The 17,920-nt window shown below is 37.6% G+C and overlaps 1 protein-coding gene across 5 annotated transcripts in view; it reads right to left on the bottom strand.

The window, feature by feature from the left end:
• The window catches only part of Mpp7 (MAGUK p55 scaffold protein 7), a 233,377-nt gene that overhangs the window by 203,596 nt on the left and 11,861 nt on the right, over window positions 1–17,920 (bottom strand). Inside the window, exon 1 of one of the 5 annotated variants that reach the window (XM_078023473.1) lies at window positions 17,017–17,037. The exons of the other annotated variants lie outside the window; for them this stretch is intronic. The gene's annotated coding sequence lies outside the window, so the exon portion shown is untranslated. Of the gene's footprint in view, window positions 1–17,016; window positions 17,038–17,920 lie in introns of those variants that run through there. 5 annotated transcript variants of the gene reach the window in all.

Genomic DNA, 17,920 nt, shown 5'->3' with positions numbered 1-17,920 from the left:
TTTGCCCATCCTCAGTTTTTAGTCCCTAGTTTCCATATATGTGGCATGTAGTAAGTTCTCAATAAATATTAATTCTGATTCACATGCAGCCCAAGTGTTCTGTTTAGGTTGCCTGCCCTTTGAAACCTTAGTCATTAGGCCCAATAACATGATTCCAGAGGTGAATGAGTTCAGGTATCCCATATGCAATCTGTTCTGCTAGAAGCATTAGTTTTGAGGTCAGCAAATTGCAACCAGTTGGCCCAGCACCTTCTTCCAGCAATAAAGCTTCACTGGAGCCCAGCCATATTCATTCATTTATGTATTATCTATGATCACCTTTGTGTTACAATAACATCATACTTGCAACAGGAGACCACAAGGCCTGCAAAGTTTGATATAATTGCTAATTTAATGTAATTTCTAATTTAATATAATCACTAATTTATAGAAAACATTTGCTAACCTCCCCATTTTTGTATCCATTTGATAAGTCATTAAACATTAAGAATATTTACTATTTACTCTGAGCCAGCCACTGCCTTTAGATGGTAGGTTTGTTGTGATGAACAACACAGGCACCACCCCTGGCCTTTACAGAGCTTATAATCCACCAAGCAAAAAAAAAGCCAAAATACAAGTACCCAAATAGATAAATAGCCAATAAATACTATTAAATGTGATCAACAGCAAAGAATAAATAGACAATACTACTTGAAAGAATAATGACTATAAGTAAAGAGGAGGCATATTTGTCTTTGGGTAAAAGAGGAAGTTTCTTTAAGAAGATGAAATTAAACTGAGACCCAAATCATTGATTCACTGGTGAGAGAAGAACAGTGGAAGGTCCTTCATGAGCTTAGACTCTGAGGAAGAAAGGGGCCTAAGATGTTCAAAGGAGGTGCAGCTAGAACACAATGAGTCTGAAGGAAACCCTGACTGAAACAAAGTGGGAAAGCAAGACAGGCTACATCACACAGCACCTTGCAAGCCATTTGCCATCTGAACTTTCACTTTTAAATTTCTAAAAAATTATGAAAGCCTCAACATAATCAGTGCATTAACCCACTGAGAAGGATAACCTGGGTGGTAGCTATCAGCTGGTGGGGTGTGGCTGGAGGAGGTGGGTCATTGGGGGTGTGCCTTTGTCCCTGGAGAGTGGAGCTCTTTCTGCTTCCTGGTGCCATGTCCTGAGCCATCTTCCTCTACCACACTCTTCCACCTTGATATTCTGCCTCACATTGGGCACAGAGCAATGGAGCCGGCTTTCTATGGACTGAGACCTCTGAAATTCTGAGCCATGAAATAAACTTTCCTCCTCCAAGATTGTTCTTGTTATGTGTTTTGGTCACAGGAGCAAAAAAAAAAAAAAATCTGATTAAAACACTTTTATTATAAAAACAATTAATTCAGATTCACAAAATTGCTCTTCCTTCAAGAATATTCACAACAATAACAATACCAAGTCCAACTCAAATTACTCAAGAGTAAGGACTTTCTTTTTTCATAACTATCTACACTTCCTTAAACATTTTGATAACCTTTACTTATTACCCCATAGTTATGATTAACAAGATACTCAGTCTCTCCAACAAATCGACTGTTGCAAAGGTAACCTTTTGTCCCTAATTTCAGACTGACACATTTTTATTACAGGTGCAAAAGTGTTGGCTAACTAACATACTCATAACCACTTTTCATAATAAAAATACAAAATCAAAGGTTTATTACGCAACTGGTAAATTAAAATGAGACTCAGATTTGTTACAAACAAATGAAAGGTTTTTTCCAAGTAGTATTGTCTACTTGTTCTTTGCTGTTGATCACATTTAATTGCAAATCAGAATCAAGACTTTCTCAATTAAATGTGATCAACAGCAAAGAACAAGTAGACAATACTACTTGAGAGAATAATAAATAAAAATTAATAGAATTAGTTTTTTAAAAGTGTTCTAAGCACCTCACCCATGTAAACTCATTCACTCTCCATAACTTTGTAAAACTGGGACATATTTGTACATCTATTTTACAAATAAGAACATTCAGGTACTGATAGGTAAAGCAAGCTGCCAAGGTAACCTAGCCCAGGGTACTAACCACTGGGCACAGTGCCTTCTAAAAGTAATATCACTCTCACTGATTTGCATTTTGGAGTGCAATTTCACTTAATTTCCCAGGTATGTTCTTGGCAGCATGTCATGATTCCCATGAACTTAATTATCTATGGTGCCACAAGAAAACACATACTGAGAGAAGGTTAAGAACTGTGGTGGTAGAAAAAAAAAATAAGGTATCTAAGAAACCTAAGCACATCTGTTATTTACTTCCTTAAATACACATAGCAGTAAGATAGCAGTAATAATAGCAGCAACCATTTATTGAACATATCTTATATGCTAGGTCAGTCACTTTACCTTAGTAATCTCATTGGCTATTTACAAACTATCATTAGTACAAATTCACATACAAACAAAATGAGATCTGAGAAGTCAAGTACCTTCATTCCAAAGCTCCTGTTCTGATTATTCCATATGCTATTTATGGATCAAGACAGCTTTCTCTGTATGGCTAAGTCCATGGAATCTGTGGTTATATAATACTTTATTTGTATAAAATATGTTCATCTGACTTATTTAGGACCTTCTATAAAGGCAAGTGAAGAACTTTTCTGCTGTTTAAATCCCACTGCTCTAGCCAAAGAATGGAATAATTTGATATTCAAGTTAGAAATTGCTCTTCCCTTACCAAGTAAGCTCTATGACAGCAGGTACTATACAAAGCTGGCTCAAGGCCATGTCTTCAATGCCCACAGCAATGACTGATTCTCAATAAGCTGGTAGATTTTAACTAAATTCCTTGAGTCTGGGTCTAATTTGTGTGATCCCCAACTTGTAAAACCACTTTGTCCAACGTCTTCAAACAGTACCACAAAATAAGTCATTCTGTCATTGTCCTTCGGAGCTACCATGTATATAAAATGATTGATTACACAGAGAAACTGGTTTTCAAAGTCTGAATATTTTGATACGAAATCAGTAAGCTGCATTTTAAATTACATAAAATCAGAAAACTATTTCAAACTTGGGTTACTGTAGAGTATTCCCAATTAGAGTATTGTTTTTTCTTTTTTAAAAATTTTTTTAAATTATTAATGTACCTTTATTTTCTTTCTTTCTTTATTTATATGCAGTTCTAAGAATCAAACTCACACATGGTAGGCAAGTGTTCTACCACTATGCCACAACCCCTGCCCTCAACCAGAGTATTGTAAAAGGACAGGTTCCCAGGATGGAAAGCGGGCTGTAGCCTGGGTATGGGTCCTCTCAACAATACTGACATGCCCAGGCCCACACTCTAGCAGGCTAAAGGCTTCCCCATCTGCAAAACTTAACAGGTGAACCAGACATATTTTGGCTTCTCTATCCAATGACTTTCGGTAGGATGATGCCACTGAACTTTATAGTACAGCTAAAAGGGTGATAAGCTTCAGGATGAAGAGGTATTTGAGCTAGTCCTTCAGGAACATGAGGACTTCAACACACAGAAGAATGAAGTTGAGGCAAATCTCAACTGACTACACTTTTATCCTTATTTAGTCAAAAAAAAAAAAAATCAAACATCTTCTCTAAGGCCAAATCTGTCTCATGGTTATAATCACCACACACAAAAACTCAATGGTACAGAGGCATTAAAGGTTTAGAAACATTATTTTAAGAAAGCCAGATAGTCTGTGGATAGCAGCCACGTCTCCCCTGTAGAGCTGGGTGCAGGGGAGGCACGTGCGCGCCTACTCAGTTCTATCTATGGGGCTCTGCTCGACATGCACATCCTCCATCCTGTTTTTCTTAAATGTTCAGTAGGAAATTAAAGTAAAATATTTATGGTAAAAGATGTGTAAAAATATCAAATGATCACAAGTTAAAAATGTCTTTGGAGAACTTGCTGAATAGTTTATCAGAGACCGCCAGCTGCACAGCTTGGGCTGCAGTTGTGGAGAGGGAGTTATGAAGCTGGGGAGCTGCTTTGAAGACCACAACCCTTTGAAATAAGTACGTGCTACTCTGCCTCTACTGCCATTAAATGACGTCAGGATCTCTTTGTGGGACATTTTGACTGTTTGGCACAATAGAAAGCTCAACACTGTACCAATATCAGCTGAACTAGAAACAAGTAATTAAAGGAACAAGTGTATGACCTTGTTATGACCTGCAACTTGTGTATTATCATTTTTTTAAATTAATTAAAATAGTTTGTGTGCATAATTTAAAAAGACACAAAAGAGCTCACAAACATGGTTTCCTAGCAAAAGGGATTTAAGTGAGATTTGCAATGTGCCTTACCCTCTTTGCAGATGTGCAGCCTGTTCGGAAGGAACAAAGAAACCTAAGGGAAAATTCACTTAAGATGGGCAACAGGGCTGGGGATGTGGCTCAAGCGGTAGTGCGCTTGTCTGGCATGCGTGCGGCCCAGGTTCGATCCTCAGCACCACATACAAACAAAGATGTTGTATTCACCAAATACTAAAAAATAAATATTAAAATTCTCTCTCTCCCTCTCTCTCACTGTCTCTCACTCTCTCTTTAAAAAAAAAAAAAAAAAAAAGATGGGCAACAATCACTGGCTCTGAACCTGTTGCTCTACTTAAGAAAGAAAAAATAGTGGGGGTGGTGGGACTAGGTGATCATAACACCATTAGAGGATTTCCAAGAGTTGGCCATGACAACACCAACAAAAATCACGCCAGTTAATGATTCAATAGAAGTCTGTTTGGTATGCCAATAAAACTACATAAAATAAGGACACTTTCTCTTGCTAATCTGCTTGATCCAGGAGTATATTTTAAAATAACTAGTATATTTTAAAATGCACATGAACTATTTTAATTAATTTAAAAAATTGCAATAAGAGTTGCAGGTCATAACAAGGTCATACACTTGTTCCTGTAATTACGTTTCTAGTTCAGCTAATATTGGTACAGTGTTGAGCTTTCTACACATGCTTTATACACTCCTTCCTAAATACCACTCCTTTCAAACAAAGACTCTGGCAAATACTGAACAGCAGGGAGAGCACCTACTTGAGTTGCTGGATTCCTACATATGCACCTGAGGTTCTTCTGTGAAAAATGAGGCCTTTACAAGGATGCAGACGTGAATAAAAAGGCAACCTGCTGTGGCTCTGTGGAAGCTGAAGAGGGCAAGATCCTGATTCCTGTCTGAAAATTAGGCAGACTGAAGGATCTCAAGTCCTCAGTGTTGTGGTCTGTAGAGCATGACCATGAACAGCTAGGCCTGAAGACACCTGAGGTGATGCTATAGTTTGAATCTAGAATGCCTGCCCCCCGCCCAGCTACTGTGAGGTAGTAGAACCTTTAAGAGGTGAGATCTAGTGGGAGAATGTCATGTCATTGGGCGGTGTGTCCTCAATTGGACCTTAAGACCTCAGGCTCTCCTCTCTTACTTCCTGGCCATCAGAGGAACAACTGGCTTCACCACATACTTCCCACCACACTATGATACCTGGCCACAGGCCCAAAAGCAACTGAAGGCTCCAAAACTAAGAGCTTTGTCTTTATAAATTGATTATCTTAGATATTCGATAGAATAATGAAGGTTGATTAACATAGGGAAGAACAGCCACACATCTTCTGCCAAACTAAAATATACCTCCAGCTGGAGTTGTGTGGTAGAGCGCTTGCCTACCATGTGTGGGGCACCGAGTCTGATTCTCAGCACCACATGTAAATGAATAAAATAAAGGTGAATCAACAACTAATAAAAATATTTTTAAATAAATAAATAAAATGTACCTCTAGATTCACGGTTTAGACAAACATCTCTTCCCATCACACAAACCTAGAAAAATTACTTGCAAAATAAACTACAAAATGGCTATTTCAACAAGTATGTCCAATTCACAAAAATGCATTAAGCTACACACTTACATGCACACTGTCTGTTCTGTATTTTACTGCTAAAAGTTTTGTTTACATCCATAAACATAGTAACTACATTTATTTATATACATATAAAACCAAGGGAATATAAGATATTGATAGATCCTCAAACAATGAAGAGGTGATACTTCCATAGAATTGTTACTTACAACCATTGAAAGGCTAGAAAAATAATAGGAAATAACTTAGTTCCAGTAGCAATTGCTGATGAATAATCACATATAGCTAAATAACTCTCTCAACTAGATTTCATCTTCTCATTAACTGAGTTTTCACAAAGATTTCCTTAAAGGGATGGGGTTATAGCTCAATTAGTAGAGTCCTTGCCTCACATGCACAAGGCCCTAGGTTCAATCCACAGCACCACCAAAAAAAAAAAAAAAAAAAAAAGACAAAGATTTTCTTAGATTTTCATTTTATATATGTTCTTACTTTTAATAATGTGTCAAGAGAAAAAAAATTTTTTAAAGAAAAATGTAACAAGATAACTGGGGATACAGCCCAGTGGTTTAGCAGTGCAAGGCCCTGGGTTCAATCCCCAGCATCAAAAATTGAAATAAACCAGACATGGTGGCTCACACCTTATAATCCCAGCTAACGCAGAAAAACTGCAAGACTGAGGCCAGCCTGAGCAACTGAGAATTACCCTCTTAAAATAATAAATTAAAAGGCAGGAGATGTATTTCAGTGTGTGAGTCCCTGTCTTCAATCCTCAGTACCACAAAATAAAAAAAGTAAATAAATAGAGAAAGGGAAAGAGGGAAGAAGGAAGAGGAAAGGAAAAAAGATATATGGATGCTGATGCTTAGAGATAGATATCAGAATAGCTTCAATTTTGAAGTTAATGCACTTACTTATTAAATCTTCTCATTCGTTTCTACGTCCTACCAAAAAAAATTATTTCATTACAAATGAAGAGGAACAACCCAAAATGTCATTTTATATCATTAACAAAATTAGCTGATCTGAACAGTTCAAAAGGAATCTGAAGTAGTCTTTAAAAAGACTGTAAGTCAGCAAACCTCAAATTAATTAGAAAGTCTTTCTGTGTCTTCTGGTACAATTACAAAAGAACTCTGGGGCTGGGAGTATAGCCCAGGGATAGAGCACTTGCCTAGTAAGCAGGAGGCCCTAGGTTTAATCCCAGAACCAGGAAAATAAAAACAAGTACAACAGAATTCTATCTTTAAAAAAGATAATAGCCTGAGAAAAAGTACAAGCACTCAGATCAATGTATTTTGTCAACATTTCTTCAGCGTCTTCACATAGGTACAATTACAAGGTAACTGGAAACCTACATAAGCAGTCACTCAGCATATCCTCTGATGTGGAACCTCAAGGAAGAAAGAAAATCCACCCTCCCTTACATTCCAGGTCACTCACTCACACATACCTTAATGCTTAAGAGATAAGCATTCAGAATCTAGAAAAGCAAAGAGTTCAAAAGTATTTTGTCTGTTTTAAGACAAATAACATCAAGGGGGCTATCAAAAAATGCAAACACAATGTGGGGGTTGTAGTTCAGTGATAGAGTGTTTGCTTAGCATGCAGGATGCCCCAGGTTCAATCCCCAGCACCACAAAACAAGACAAATGCAAACAGTGGAAGAAATTCCATTTCTTTGCAGAACACAATTCTTCTTTGCCATTAACAAATAAATGTCTGGATTTGTTAGACCTCAGATTTTTATTCCTAGTCCTGAAGAAATAATAAGAACGGCATATATCTCAGAATGTTCATTAAAAGTAGTAAACTCATAGCTACCAAGGCACTCCTAAACTCAGCCCCATATTCTCCAACAATCAAAAGCAAGCATTTCATACAGTACTAATGCCATGGAAACAAAACAAATTAAGATAATATGGTTTTATAGCATTAACCCATTTTTAATGGCCTTCTAATAAATTAAATGATTCTTTGGCTCCCAGAACCAACAAAACCAAATATACAGATTTGCAGAACAATCATACCCACCCCACCCAATGTTTAAACAGTGCCTACCCTACATCAACGGAAGTATAACATGGCTCAAATCGCATAGCACTAAGGAGTCTGCCTGGACAATCTCATCCCCCACTCTCTGCTACTGGTAAAGAAAAATAAATGCCTTTCAAAATAAACTATCTTCAACACCATCCTCTCCTAATTTTCTCCATGCCATCAAATTCTGCATTATAAATCAGCAACCATAAGCTATCCTCATTTGCCTTTCTATTCATAGTTCATTCTGCTTTCAATTTTTATTTAGTTTACCCATAGAATCTGAGGTTCCAAGAGAGAAAGTAGATAGTATTCATCTTTGTATCTGCCCAGAACCCACATTGTGCCTTTCAAATAATAGGAATCTAATAAAACTTGATGAAATCATTCAGCCAAAATATTTACAGTTCAGACTTAAGAGGTACTGTCCAATCTGAAAATGTTGCCACTAAAGAATAACAAATCCAACTGCAGTTGTCACCTTCAAGCTGATGACTCCAATTTTCTGTCCCCATCCCAGATCCACCAGACAACCAAGTGTAGTTTTCACTTAATGTGCACAAACCTCAAACTCAACACACTTAAAAACCATTATATCTTTTAACTACCTCCCCACAGCTGCTCCTCCCAGCATGCCCTCTGTGAATGGCATGGAACAGCATAGCCATCCACCCAGATGTCTCTGTCAGAAATCTTATAGTCCAGGTTGAGTCTTATCTCCCTTTTACCTATTACATCCAATCAATCACCACATCCTGTCATCTTCCTGATTTTTTTTTAATTGGTCCTCTTCTCTACATCTGCATTGTCACCAACACGCTAGTCCAAGCCACCACTCTCTAACATCTAAACAATTTCTTAACCAATCTCACCATGGATCTTTAATTATCTGCCTCCAACACCCAGGTCACAGAGAAATTCAAAAAAGTAATGATTAAATTAAAAATTGTGTGTGCACAGCATAAGTGTATATATGTCTGTCTGTGTGTGTGTGTGCATGCAGAAACCTTGTATATCTTATATATCACTATATTTTTTGGAGTACCAGGCACACAGTCCGCAATAAATAAATATAAATGCCTATTTGTTTGTCAAACTTTCCTGATCACACTCTCATGTCCTTTTCACACCAGGCATAAACATTACCAAGTAAGAAGCTTTACTGAGTTGTTATTATTAAATAAGCCTTAGCCATGATTAGGCTACAGATTGACTCCGAAATAGAGGGCAGACCAGAAGGGACTTGTAATTGAGATGAAGAAAGAGTTTCTACATGCAAAGTAGTAAACTAACAAGTGGCACTGCATAAGAGGAATAAAGGAATATATCACTGTAAGTTAGTGTTACAAGAAGCAAACAAATGAATGGGGGTGTGTATAAATTAGATTGTTAGAAGATGAGAAGAACATAAACAAAAAGGAGCCACTACAAGGAGGCAGGGGTGTAGCTCAGTGGTAGAATCGTGCTTAGCCTGTGCAAGGTCCTGAGTTCAATGCCCAGCACCCAAAATAAAAATAGAACAGGAGGACAGTATAAATGAAAAACTATGAAAGGACCCAAACCTGGGGACACTTAAACAGGAGCACATATCTCGCATGTACAGGTTTGACTTGAAGGGAGGAAGGTAAAAGACCAAAGAAACTGATTTGATTACAAAACAGGTTTGTTTTTTAAATATTAAGGCTGAATGCTTCAAGAGCAGCACAATATTATGAACAATGAAATCTGGGTAAATCCATCATGCCAGCTACAGAATAGGAGGTAAAGTCTCTGGTTTAAGCCTCCTACTACTATATAACTACCATTATTACTACTTCAGTTTACACAGCAGAAATTGAGTCTAAGAAGCATTCACAATCTGAAGGTCATTCAGCTGGTAAATGGGAGAATCTGAGTTTGACTATAGCAATTTCAGAGCCCTTATAAGTCCAGAGGAAGACCTCTGTGAAAATAGTGTGCTTTAGTAATGTTTTAAAACTCTAACAGGGAACAGGGTAAACTGCAGGCTGCACATTTAGCAAAACAACAGCAATGGTCGCCTGGTCCAGAGGTGAGCATAATTAGACCAAGACGACAGAATGAGATTAGAAGAGATTAGTGCAAGAGAGACATTACGGGGAAAGGCAAGCCTGAAAATAGAAACTTGAAAGAGCCGTTAGGATTAAACTTTAAGTTTCATGAAAAGCATTGTGGTCCCATAAATGGGAATTGGGTCAAATGAAAAATGGATGTGTTGTTCCGTTTTAGGACTTCTGAATGAGGTAAATATGAGATATTCACATGAAAACACCCCACAGGCAACAGGAGTAATGAGACCTAACTAGAAGATGGGGATAAACTAATATTACAGATATTCACTTTATGTAACTTTCTCAAATTAATGGAGACATTGCTTTAATATTGAAAAAAAAAGGGCTGGGGCTGTAGCTCAGTGTTAGGGCGCTTCCCTCACACATGTGGGACACTAGGTTCCATCCTCAGCACCACATAAAAACAAATAAATAAAAATATTGTGTCCATCTACAACTTAAAAAATATTTTTTTAAATATTGAAAACAAACAACTGTTACCAAAAGAAATTTTTAAAACTTTTAAAATAACAACACTTCCCGCCACAATAACAAGTTCCCAAAGTGGCCATAGCAACAGCACTTCTGCATATGTTAATTGAGCCAAAACCTCCCTGCCACCTACTCAAGTCCCTTGCAAATCATCCATACCCATTGCAATACCAGTGCAGCTTATTTTGGAACATAAAGTATTGAGACTGTGCGCTAGTATAAATACGGAAATTTCAGCCAAATGTTAGATTTCAACTTACTGTCAGCGTCAATTCTTAAATTTCAAATCAATTTATGTCATGCAAACAAATTAGGATTTTTACTAAACGTTAAGGAAACAACAATGGACTTATACTAGCAACCAGGTACATTAAAAAAGACATTGCACACAACACAAAAACTAGAAGTGAAAATGTCATCTGGTCTTTTTATCAACATGACTAGATATTATCAAAGTAGACAAATTGAAAACGTAAGTAGCATGCAGTATGTCATTTATGTTAATGAACACTTAACACAGTACATGTCCTCAAATTAATGAAACACGGGAAGATGATAATCATAGGGTATAAAGCCTCAATTAAATAGAGAACCAAGTGTGATTTTTTTTTTAAGATGTTGCACAACAATGTTAAATACATCTAATTATTTCAGTTTCACTGGAGGGTGGATCTCAAATGTTCTCATCACTGAAGATGTCAATGTTTGAAATGCTAGATGAATTGGTTGGCTTCATTTTGTCATTCCATACTCTATTCAAAAATCATAACATTACTTTGTATAGCTACAGTTTGTCAACATATAATAATTTTTAATTGAAATCCATATATAGTAAAAGTACATTTAGAAAAAGATGAAAAGACATATACAAATTCCTATTAGAAACTGCTTCTGGGGAGAGAGGGAAGTTGAACTGAGAAGTGAAACAAAGTATATTTCAACTTTATCTGTGATGTTTCATTTCTTTTATTAAATAAAAATCTGAAACAAATACACCAAAATGTTAACAACTGTTAACACTAGGAGAAAGTCATCTGGTATTTCTACTGCCACTCTGTATTTCTGAAATTTTAACAAAATGGAAAAGAAAAGGGGTAATGCAAATTCTCTCACATAATGTGAAACTTATCTGACATATCCTGGCCAAATAACTCCAGGGTGAACAAGGTAAACCTCATTTGTTCCCCAAGCAGCCCATTTCTATTTTGGACTCCTAACATTTCTCTTGAAATAGAATGGCAGAATGAGCATATCTAAATTCTTGTTTGATCTCCCAGAGTGAATTGATGGGGGGGGGGGGGTAACCCATAGACAAGGTTTCCAGTCGAAGCAACCAGGAAGGGCACCTGCCTAGGTGTCTCTAAGGAAGCTAAGCTAAGAGGATGAATTGAGAGGGAAGAAGCCACCAAAGATAATCTTCTAAACTCAGTGTCTTCCCCCTCATCCCAATCTTTGTCCCTAATGCCTTTACAGATCCTTCTTCAAACACCAGCCACCTGCAGAGATGTCTACCAGATTGTGGCTCCTTTTTCCTTTAAAAGATAAACCTCTGAATAAAGTCAGGTAACTCATTTGCTCACTGTAGGAATGCACAGAATGTTCTTTTAAAAAATCCAGTTACTCAATAATCATTTATACCAGATGGACACAAGGGATATAAGAAAAAGGGCAAAACACCTACCTTCAAAGACATGTCTGTTCATTTTTCCTTCTCTCAATTTCTTAGTCAGATCCAAGAAAATTCACATAGAAACTGTGGTTACATGATTCCTAAGAATCATCAATACTAGCACATGTCCAGGTAAGGAGAACTGGAAATATGAGATGGGGGAATGAACAGGGCACCAGGTTAGATGGTCTTTACTTTTCTAATGTGCCCAAACCATAACAGGTAAACCTGACTACCACGTTCCTTCAGAATGATGGGGGATTAAAGAAAACAAGGGGGCAACCATGTTGATTCATCTTGTTTTTTTTAACCAGCCAGGGTGATTCATTCAATTCAGTAAGTGTCAACAACTCTACAGCTAAGAAGACAAAAATAAATACCAAGGGAACATTATTGTACACCTACTGGATATGCATCTTTCCAAGGAACAATAAGATAATAAGATAGTAATGTAGTGATGATGGAGTTTGAATTTTAAGAAGCAGAATTCCTTTCATCAGGACTGAGGCAACAGGACACTGGTACAATTTCTAGTTCTCTTGACTCTGAATTCATATTAGCAATAGTGTAATGAAGTTTCATTCAGGCTCTAGATTCCCAAGGGCAGACAAGGGCCTATCCTGGAGGAGAGTGTGACTGCCAAGGCCCTGATCAACTCAGACCTGGGAAAAGCTCAGACCAGCTGGAAATGAGATGTGACCTCCACAGAACAGGGCAAAACAGTCCCATGAGAGACAAATGAGCACGTGGCCAGTGAAGTGATCCAGGTGCCAATTTAGACAACAAGGGAAAGAGAACAGATGACTTGGAACACATTCCTAACTCTGACTAGAGCAGAGGCTATAAGAAAAAGTGTCATGGAAAATAACCATACAGAGGTCCAGTATGACAGGCTTTGAAAGTCAGACAGCAATTTAGTCAGTATGACAGATCCAAAGAATCATGGACCATTTCTAAAAAGAAAGACTGATGCACAGAGTCAAGCAGAAACATGAAGGTCAGCAAGCAGCTTGTGCCTGCAACCTAGACAAAAAGTGACAAGTATCTAAGATGGTGACAGCAGCAGGCACTATGGAAAGGAATTGACAGTAACACCTGGTCACTGACAGGACAGCAGAGATGGAAAAAGGATAGCTTTTTAGGGTGTTTAACATGAATACTGTTAATTAGTAATGAATAGCAACTATCATTTACTGAGCATTGGTTTCTATTATACTTCATAGGTGTTTTCTAATTTATTTATTAGGACGGTCACTGTGTTAGGTATGCTCCTCGGCCTGTTTCAGATAAGAAAACTGAAGCTAAGCAAGATTAAAATACTCCCTGTTATGGTCTGAATTCAGAATGTCCCCCAAAGGCCCATGTGTTAGGCTTGATCCTCAGCTTAGCACTACTGGGTCATGATGAAAATTTTCAAAGGTGGGGCCTACTGGGAGGGCATCAGGAGCATGTCCTTGGAGAGCATATAGAACCCCATCCCTTCATTTTATTCTTTTTGATTCCCAAACCTGCGGTGAACTGCTGTTCTGCCATATGCTCGCACCGTCATATGCTGCCTTATGTAGGCAAAAGAAACAGGATCAACCAATCATGTAATTAGAATCTCCAGAACTGTGAGCTACAATGAACCTTTTTATTTATAAGTTTATTTTCTCAGATATCCATTATACTAACAAAAAGCTAACTAACACATTCGCCGAACTCCATAAGATCAGCAGTGACCAGAGCTGGAATGAGGTTAAACTAACCCTCAAGGAGTCATTTTATAGTTCACACTCTTCAACTTTAGGATATGTGGCCTTAAGGTTTTTCAGTTGAGTGAGCATGGCAGTGGACATAGTTTAAACAAGAAAGAGAGTTGTGGGAACAGACCTTCCAGGACAATAGTGATTATATGCAGGGTCATTGTTAAGAACAGCAATGGGCTAGAGTTGTAGCTCAGTGGTAGAGCACTTGCCTAGCATGTGGAAGGCACAAGGCTCAAACCTCTGCACCACATAAAAATAAATAAAAGTATTGTGTCCATCTACAACCAAAAATGTTAAAGAAGAATAGCAACTCTTCTTTCTCCTCACAATGAAGCTTTTGGCCTGGAGGAAGCAAAGTCTTGCTCAAGAACATACTGTTGATGAACAGCAGGATGTGTACAGATAGTTCCTGTGAGGTCCACTGAAGTGTCCTTGGCCTTATAGCTGCATGCCTCATTGAGAACCAAGAGGCAAAACAAAGGCATACCACATAACACCTTCCATGGTGTTTCTGCACCCCTGGCTAATCAATTAGGGACCCGAGTCTAGTGTACAGTGCATGTGGGTACAACCTCTTCTACCAATTCATATACCTCTTAAAAATGCTACAGCTGATTTTAGAGGGATGAGCATTTCAGATGAAAGCTGCCAACTCTGGGACATTCAAATATCCAGGAAATATCCACTGAGCAACTACAAATTTGAGAAAGCAAATTACCAGGTACATGTGTTGAACTGGAGCTCACTGAAACCACAGTTTAGGCATTTATAAGGAAATAACTAAAATCAAAACAATAAGTAAAGGTTAAACAGAGGCAGGGATTGAAAAGTGGGTCAAGGACTAGGATACTCCCAGAATTAAGGGACAGGAATATGAAGAAAACCAGTAGAAGAACTGAGTTCCCTGGTAGGTAGTCATCAAATCTATTCCTTTACACTGCTCAAATCTCCATCATATCCATTCCCAGTCCAACACCCCTTACGCCTCAGCTCAACCCCTCATTATTGTCTCTCTGTACTATGTCAGAGACCCCCTTCCAGTCTGACCTCACTATATCAACAGAGTGAATTATTTGCAATCCCCATTTGACCATGATCAATCCTGTAGACTGTACCTCAAACTGAAACATACTGTGTGGTTCAAGGGGAGTCATAGAAAATAACACATTTTTTCCACACATTGGAAAGTCATTTTTAATCTATTAGATCAAACATAAAATTTCAGAATAATTTCATGCTAACAGCCAGCTACTGTTTGATGTGCGCCCAGCCTTCTCTTGCGCAAATTTCTGTCATTAAGTTGTACACTCTGGTGAAAAAAAATTTAGAGCACTGGTCAAAGTAGGTGAGATGTGTGTTTGTCCAGATGGAGGCAAGGAACCAAGGAAGGAAAGATTAAGATGGATAAACTAGAGGAAAATTCCACCAGAATTCATATCATGTAGTTCTCCCACGTTCTGGGCTCTCACGTGCAGGAGAATGAGGAACCTGGTTTAAATCCTGGCTTTACTACTATCTGGTTATAGAGCTCAAGGGTAAATTGTTTCATTTCTTCATAACCCAGGATTTCATTTGTAAAATGAAAATGATGATACTCAAAGAGCTGCTGTAAAATTTACATAAATATCTAGGGTGAGATTGGGACCAATAAAGAGCAGCTATTATCTATGAATTCTAAGCTAGTTCCAATCTGTTAAAGCACTCCATAACTTTGTTAAGTTCAAACTTACTGGACAGCAAAATGTCTATTTCGATAAGCAGTCTTGCCATATGGTTCACAGTCTGTTCTGAGGGATACTTTAAGGCCACTGTGCAAAATTAAGAGTAGACTTAACTACTTGGTTTTAGATCCATCTGGAGATAAGATGTGTGGAGAACAGTAGAAGTCAAATCAAAATCACTGTAGGTATCATTTGTAAAGTATAAAGCACTGAATTGATAACATTTTAACAGACACTGGTGAATTAATAGCATGCACGTCTATACTAATGCTTTAAAACTCTGAAATACACGGGAGACGAAGAGGACAGGAAAAACTAGTGTCACCAAGAGTCCTCCTACTGCTGACCATGGACAGCAGGGAACAGGTTCCCAGGTGGGGTCTGCAAACATTCACAGACACTCCTAGAGTCTTTTCTTGTCTAGGCTGTAAGTGGAGTGTATCCAGCAATCATGCAAACTATGAGAAGGAATTCAAGAAGGGAGGAGTAGCTGGAAATAGGTCTGACCTGCGGCAGAAGGACCTGTTTCAAGCCCCTGTGAGCACAGGAAGGAAAGCAGAATGAAAACTGCAGTCCTGTGCCTCTCCTTCCCTTCTGTCTCACATAGATTAGGATGGGAGCCCTTGAGTTCAACCTGACTTACCCTCCCAAATAATCAGTTTCACCTACTACTTCTCTTTTTCCAAAGTAAACTTTAGTTTGTTGTCTATCATCTATCTCTCATCATGTTAAATTTTTTTTACCATACGATTTATTTTTATTTTTTTTAGTCATACATGACAGCAGAATGTATTTTGACATATAATACATACATGGAATGTACATACATCAATCATATTGTCTATTCTATTCTGCTGCCCTTTCATCATGTTAAATTTTAAAAAGAAGGAAATACTATAACAAAGATAATTTTTGGTTGTTTATCATTCTATCCATGAATGCCAAATTTAATATTAATTTAATGTAATAATAATAATAATAATCAACCTTTTGCCTATTTGATTATACTACAAGCATCTTAAAGGTAAAATAGCCTTTTACATCCTCAAATCTGAGAATATAACACAAAACAAACATGCAATGCATTCATTATTCTAAAGATAAAAAAATTAAAGCAAGTTTTTTTCTTAATTCCCATTTCTTTAATAGTTCTATGGTATGTCTCCTTTTTTATTTTTTTAATTCCAAATCAATTAAGCTCCTTTCAGAATATAACAAGAGGACTTTTCCATGAATAGTTCTGGGGCTTAGAAAACAATATCCCAAAGTGTGGCACTCTGGCTTGTGGAATACTTTGAATTAAAGAAAATGGGAAGCCCTTAGAAACTGCCTTAGAGTCCAAGTTTCTCTACCCCACCCAGTTTCTCCCTCAAGTACAGAGAAGGCTCCCTGAATTCCCCACCTGAGTAGAAGAAGCTCTTCCAGAAGAACTGCACTGTCTTAGACCTCCTTTCTAAAATCGCATTAATCAGGGAAGATTAACTCCTGTCACAGGAAGAAGACAGAAGAACATCAACACACCCGGACAGATTGACACAAGCTTCTGCCAGGTTTATTCAGCTTCCCAACAGAAACATTCACAAACTACTGTCCATTCTTTGGGCCCATTCAACTCCCCTAAAAATCTTTTATTACCCCCAAGATTTGTCTATAGTTCCCCACATTTCCCTCTCCTCTGGGAGGGGGATTTTTAAGCCTCAACCGTCTGGCCCTGCTTTGAGTTTCCTATTTTGGAAGGCTCTTAAGTTTGTGCATAATAATAAATTTGTACACCCTTTTTCTCTTGTCAGTCTATCTCAGCAAACTGATAAACAACAGAGCAGAAGCTTTCCTGCCTTACAAGAGCTTCACGTAGATTTACTTCCCCACCTCCCCCAAAAAAAGATCACTGCATTTTAACTTGGTATTTCAAAGCAAAACAATATGGAAACAAATTTAACTTACTTATCCTGAACAAATTTGTTCTATAATCTAATAGATAAACTTAAAATGTTGAAATCTGACTTTAAAAAAAAAAAGACCCACACATTTAATCTGCTTTCTCTATAACAACTATATCTCACAGATAATGGAGAAAAGTTTCTCTTTTTAAAAAATATCTTAATAAAAAAAGTTGGAATAAAAGATCAACCTTTTCCAAACCTCTGAGAATATAATGGATCTAGGCAATGATTATCAAACTTCATGAATATCACAAAAAGAAAGATTCAATACCCAGCTCTATCGAGAGAGAGAGAGAGAGAGAGAGAGAGAGAGAGAGAGAGAGAGAGAGAGAGAGATTGATTTCAAGAAAGCTCAAGAGTGAG

This window comes from Ictidomys tridecemlineatus, chromosome 10 (assembly GCF_052094955.1).
Source record: "Ictidomys tridecemlineatus isolate mIctTri1 chromosome 10, mIctTri1.hap1, whole genome shotgun sequence".
NCBI lineage: Eukaryota > Metazoa > Chordata > Mammalia > Rodentia > Sciuridae > Ictidomys > Ictidomys tridecemlineatus.
This window is presented reverse-complemented; position numbering and strand designations above follow the sequence as displayed.